At 38.3% G+C, this 6,764-nt stretch overlaps 1 long non-coding RNA gene across 1 annotated transcript; it reads left to right on the top strand.

The window, feature by feature from the left end:
* The first annotated feature begins 665 nt into the window (after nt 1-665).
* Nucleotides 666-3,752, top strand: LOC146761773 (uncharacterized). The gene is made up of 3 exons (XR_014942542.1): nt 666-761; nt 1,926-1,971; nt 2,201-3,752. It is a non-coding gene; the product is annotated as an uncharacterized LOC146761773 (long non-coding RNA).
* Nucleotides 3,753-6,764: the final 3,012 nt, after the last annotated feature.

The raw sequence follows: 6,764 nt of genomic DNA, 5'->3' as shown, positions 1-6,764 counted from the left end.
TTTTACAATATATTTTCTTCTGTTCTACGTGGCAGAACAGGGTCTTCAGTATCAAATGGAGAACGATTTCCAGGAATACTGTTTTTGATGAATATGTTCTTTGGGTAAAAATTTGACCTTAACAGCAAAGGAGTTCCATATATGCACTGTGTTTTCTAATACTTCCCATTTGACCTGTATCCACATGCTATGGTGTTGTGCAGAGAGCTGGGCTATGAAGCATCTGAGACAAATACCCAACTTAGGCAAGTAGTCTGAGTAAAAGGAACATAGACAGGACAATCTAGAGTCAGTGACCTGCTCGTCTCATTCAAATACTAGCAGTGATGAGAGGGAAGGTGCTTGATCCAGAGTATTTGAGGGAAGGTTGGTAACAGAGATATCAGAGGATGGAAAACTCCATAGAATTCAATGGACAGCTGAGAAGAACCTCCAAGAGTCTGGTGAAGATTCGTAAAGAGTATATATCAATTGTTACATGTATATGAATGTTTCAGGAAAGAAATTCGTGTTACATACACTTCTCTGGCCATCATCTGCATCTTTCCTCTTCTTTGTCTTGCTTTTTCTTTCTTGCCATTCCTTGTGTGCTATAAGCTGTGTTTAAATCAAGGCTTTGAGACATATGAAGAATATAGCACTCCATCATTTATCTTTGTACTCAGGAAGAGAGCCTGCTGCTCACAGTCTTGTCTACAAGATGGATTATGCTGATGCACCTTCAAGCTGTGATTGAAGAGAAACCTGTTGTGCACATACAGGTGAAAAACATGAGTGTGTAGCACAAGATGACAGAGTCCAGTTTCACACTGCTTGCTGCAATGCTTGTAGTAGGGTTGGAGGATGGACAGTATGTTGCCCTGTGACCCTACTTTCATGCTGCCCAAATCCTTTGTCGCAGCTAGGGGACATATGTAAGGCAACTGACTCAGATTTGCCAATCCAGTGGATTTCACTGACACCAAAAGTTAGCTGTATGAAAAGGGAGAGTCACTATACCTACACCCATCTGTGGATTTAGCTTTACATGGCTAACTGTAAATAGCTAGCTTACTAATGCATTGGCTACTAATTTGTTGGCTTAGTGTGTTAATGATAAGATATGAACATACTGTCTTTTCATTCTTTTACATGATTTTGTTTGTGAATGATTACTGATAATTAGAAGATATTTTTTTTCTCTTCTGAACTCTAATTAAAATTTAATGAAACTTTCACCTTTCTGAAAATCCAGACCAACTAGCTCAGCATTTTGTTTCATGTAATTGTAATTTGTCTCAAATTCTGTGAAGTGTCCTAAATATTTTAAAATATTGTGGCTAAATTGTTCCTTCTCTTCTCCTTTTTCTCATCCCAGAGATGTATCTACATCGTATTCTACTCTTTGACTTGCAAACTCACAAATGACTAATGTGAATGTAATAGTATATTTTCTTATTAGTATGAAATACTTTGGGTGGTCCTTGAAGGTAAAAGTACTGCACTGAGGAAGAAACATTTCCTAGTGGTGAGGGTTATTATTAGTATAATTAAACTTACTACCTGACTCTGTGGAAGCAGATTAAACAGAACCCATTGTGTATCATTTTATGCCCTGAAATACACAACTAATAAGGGAATAAAATGCTCTAGCAATCAAACTGGGAACAATGATGATCATTTGGCAATTTCAGTCGAAACTAACCCAAAAATTAACAACTGATTTACTGAGAACCAAATGCATTATGAAACCTTTTCAACCCACATCTTGTTCAAAGTACTGTGTGACATGAAACTTGGAATACACCAAAGCTATGTGTCTTTAAGAGGTCCCTGGTGTAGCTATATTAATAGGCTTTTTTGTTGTGCTACTTCTGGTTTAATTTGTTCTGGACTTTATTAAACTTCTTTAAAACATAAGCTTTATTAATCTCCATTTATAACAGACACCCGTGCGTATGCCAGACTATTCCTGGAAGACTGAAATGCAGGGTAAGAAGAAAAAGTCATTTAATAAACAAGAGGTACAAGAAGTATTTTCTTTTATTTCTGGGTAGATCTGAAGGAATATCGACATGAATTTGATTTTAGAAAAATAGATATTGGTGTCACCAATGAGGATTTTAAGATAGTGTGTTCTTAGTTATATAGTCCTACTTCTCAAACACTGATTATTAAAAGAAAAAATTCCTCTTAGTAACTTTGTTTTTTTCCTTTTTAGACGAGAGGTATTTTCCTCCAAGAACTTCCAGGATTCTGTGAAGAAGCTGTCGAAGGAAGTAAGCCAAGAGACATGGGGACCTAATCCTGCCATCTTTTGCACTTCAGTTCCTTCATCTAGGGTCTCTGGTTGCAGAGTAGCTTCATTCTATTGACAACATTAGAAAGTCTTCCATGAAATTGGGAATGACAAGGTTGTGGAGATACTGAAAGCTGACTGTTTATGGATTTTCAAGTCTCATGTTGCCTATCACTTGCAGCATGCGGAAAATTATCTGAAGTGGGAATGAAACCATGCTTTAATGAGATGACATGCTACTTCACCACAAATAATCTCAATGGGAAAGCAAATACTAGGCCTACTGGCTACAAGTGGCTATTTTCTGAGGTTTTAAAAATTCCTTTTTCTGATAAACAGGTACCATTAATGTCCTAACAGCACCCGTAATGAAACTGTGCATAGTTTTGCTGTGTTTTTATCTTTGTCTGATTTAGACTGCGAACCATATGTAAGATTTGGAAAGAAAAATTCCCCTTTCTCCATGAGAAGCCCTGACATGTGGCACTCATTTAGGCAAAGAATTCATGCAGAGACATGGAGAGGTCCTTATGATTTTTCATTTCAGTTATGAAATATGCAATTTTTGTTAAGCAATCTCATGCCTGGAGAATCTCCTCCTTGTTTGTCTAACTTAGTCCTTTCCAAAGTGAAGACATCTTTCTCCAGCGTACGTGAAGAAAGGAGACATTCATGGCTGAATGAGGTGTAAGGAACATGGGACAAATGTATTTTACTCAGTGAAGAAATTAAAAAAAAAAAAATCATATTCCATTCTGTAAAAATGACCCACCCTATCAGGTATTAAGTGTGAAGTTATTTTTCCTCTCTCCCATTTTCTTCACCTCCACCCCCTGAAACTTCTAGTTCCAGACCATTAAAAAAAACAGTTCATGCTTCACGGAAATCCAGAGGAAAAAAAGAAAAGGAAAAAAAAGGAAATGTTATGGAGGTCACCAACATAACCCACTTGTACACAAGAATGTAAACACAAAAAGAAACATTTTGCTCCCCAAAACAGCCTTTTCAGCCACTTCTTCAGACTGAATTGTCATTTAAAAAAATTAAATTATTCTTTTTCTAAACGAAAGAAAGGTTTAAAACCAAATACTTATTAGACTGGCATGGTTGCTCAGCTCATTAAGAGCTATACCAAAAATAACAGAAGACAACCTCATCACAGAGTAATGAAATCCAATTGAAACTGTTACTTTTGGCATTTCGCTTAATCTCTTATGCATACATGTGATGTCAAAGTTTCTGGCTTTGAGAAAAAAAAATGTATTTTTTTTCTACCTTTTTGGGTACAGCCTTTACGTTCTAATGCGCGTGTTTATGCATCATGTCCTTAAGTCTTTCCGATGTAATTTTGGGAACAAGTGTTGCATGCGGGTTACTAATTGGAAAAGCATGAAACTGGATTTTGCAACATTGTGTATTGAGGAAAAGACTATCCCACAGATTAAAAAACCTTCTGCCATTTCTTCTTTCCCCAGCCTTACAGCTAGGAGCCTCCCTTGCTCGTTATCATTGGGTCTTCTGGCGTGCAAGAAGAGCCGGGTTGGTATGGGTGCCAAGGGGCAGCTGGATCTGGGTCTGGGAGTTCACGATCTTCCTGCAGGTGTCTTGAATTTGGCTAATGGATGCTGTCTGCTTTCTGGCTGGTGGTTCCACAGTCCTTAGAAATGTTGAAACCCGAGTATGTCATTTTAAGGTGGTGTTTCCAAGATGAGGAGTCTTGTTCCTGCCAATCTGACTGCTCCCTACTACTGTGTGCAGGAACCAGCTGCTCACTTGCAAGGCAGAGACTGTGCATGAAGCATCAAAAAAATGAGCTACATTCATGGCTATGGCCACTTCTTTCTTCACACTTCTCACAGTTGTTAGCAGTGTTTGGCCTCTGTCATGGCCTCTGTCATGGCCTCTGACAGCCTCTTACCCTTCCGAATTTTGTTAATCAAACTATGGATCATGGTTCTGGGGTGTGTTGTAGAAATGACAAAGTCAAAATCTATGCTGTCCTAAGTCCGGGGTCTTTTTGTCTTTTTATCTTTATGGATTTACAGCATTATTTATTTATTTATTTATTTATATTTCCATTTATTTATTTTTAATGAGGAAGAATGTGATTCTCAACTGAGAACAGACAATTCAGTGATCAGGTCTAATGATGTGTTAGTTAAGCTTTCTTCTATGAGAGCAAATTGCCAAAGACAGCTTTATAAAAGTAGAGCATCATCTCAGGACTACTAACTGATTAGATTTCATGAAGGCAGTTGTTTATGCAAACCAAGTAAACCCTGTGTTATCTTCAGATTCTTCTTAAAAGATTTTTGAATACAGCTTTGATCTCAGCATTGCAGCCTCACTACCAAACTTTAAGATAGCCACTGTATATGGTGAACTTACATGTAAAATATGTGATAATCGCTTTAAGATTTTCTATCTTAAATAGGATTATATGAACTAGATCCTATCCTGTAGTTTTTCATACAGACTTTGTAAATTGTGCAAGTGATAGAAAAAGCCTTTATCTGGTATTTTGTTTTAAAATGTCTGAGACAAAGAAAGATATAATCTTCCCAGTCTTCTGCCAATTCCTGTAACTTTTAAAGTTATGTTTTTTGAGAAGCTGGGAAATAGGCAACAAGAAGAACTCTGACAAACTGAAATAGCATCTAAAAATTGCAATTTACCAATTCTGAATAGTGACAACTTTAATTTAATGGCCCATGAGCAATGACAGGATGTGGGCAAATGTGATGAGGAACTATTGGTTGTGTCCATCTCTACAAATACAATCTGTGCAAGTACAATATGTGAGTATGCTTGCTATATGTACCAGCAGGTCCCAGACTCTGCCCATGTGTAAGACCTTGCCATGTATAAATCCTTGGGGGTTTGTGTGTTTGGGCAGCATCTGCAGATGAAGAAGTAGTTCCCTAAGACCCTAGGACTCGGGTCATTCTGTGATTCTGGTGTGACCAGATGTGGGACAGGGCTCAGTGAAGCTATAAGAAGCATAGCCCTGTTGATGTCTTTGGTCCTGTGCAAGATGCAGCTGAGTGGTCTTGCATACTTTCAAGCAGTAGAATTTAGACCAAATGCCAAAGTTAAAGGATGCTCAAAAGAGCATCTATGCACTATGAATGCATTAGAGGTGTGTAACAGCAAAGCTGAATGGATTATTTATGTTGCACTAAGGATCCAGATTTGACTTCTCAGGATCAACCTCTGTCCTGACCCCCGATCACCCTCTTCCACAGCACCTCACAGATGGGGCTGGATGGCTAATTTCATTCCTGACATAGAATGTGCTTTGCTGGCATAATCCTTGTGATCCCTAGCCGTTTTCTGTCAGGTGCACATCACAGAATGCATGGGTGCAGGTGTGATATGCATGTTGAGTCCCAGTGTCTTAAAACAAATCTACTTGCATACAAATTCTTGTGCATCCATATCATCCAGGCACTCAACATCATGCTATACATCTGGATATATGTCCATTAAGTACCAGGGGAGGGTACGGCAGGTTGACAGTAAAATACAGCGTTTCCGTTTTTCCTTTCTCTCCCTGCCTTTTCTCTTTAAAACAAACAAGCAAACAAGAACTATTTTTTCTTCCTTCCTTTTCTTTTCCTTTGTTTTTCCTTTTTCTCCCCCCACCCTTCCTCCATTTTTTTCTTTTTTCCTTTCTTTCTTTCCTTTACTCCCTTCCCCCTTTCTTTCATTTTCTCAGTATAGCCCATATTGACTCTACATATCCCTTCTGTGTGCACCAGGAGCTGTAACTGCTGAGCTGGCTCAGCACAGTCAAGAATTCAGCACAAGGATGGAAGCCCCGACAGATCTTCCAGGGGGGTTTATCTGCAAAACAGCATTTGCTTAGATATATGGCTGTGAATGACCTATCTGCACTTCCTGTCTTTGCAGAAGCAGAACAAGTTAATGTGCACAGAAGACATTTGTTTGTTTTTCAATTTTTCCTTCCAGCAGAATTTTTTTTTTTTTTCTTTTTAAGGAAACTCACCGGGTTTGGTTACACCTTTGAATCAAGATTTGAATGGTTTATGTGCAGATCTTACTTGGGATGCAGCAAAATGACACTATAATTCCGGTGACATGTTCGGTGGATATTTGCAGGAAAAAATCTGCGTTTAAATAAAGTGAAGGTTGTGACATAGGCTGAAAAATTCAGGAAATCCACACTTAAGACTGACACTAATGCTTGTGTGGAAAATAGAAGGCACAGGGACTCGACTTCAGCAGGGAATGCCAATGATAACTCTGAATTTCCAGGCTTTGTGTCAGGTTCTGTCAATATAGCATTATTTAAATGGAGTTTCATGCCTGTGAATTCACTTGCAGGATTATTTTAAGAGGAATAATAACAACAGAAAAAAATCCTCTTAGGAAAGGTTGCTTGTAAAACGTCTGTCCTTACACATGATGGATCAGGATGGATAAACTTGTACCAAAGACATCTGTAGGCAGCAGACTACAGCTG

Source organism: Coturnix japonica, chromosome 2 (genome assembly GCF_054131305.1).
Source record: "Coturnix japonica strain WE chromosome 2, WE-NBRP24, whole genome shotgun sequence".
Lineage (NCBI taxonomy): Eukaryota > Metazoa > Chordata > Aves > Galliformes > Phasianidae > Coturnix > Coturnix japonica.
Note: the sequence above shows the minus strand (reverse complement) of the source record. Positions and strands in the feature narration are given on the sequence as shown.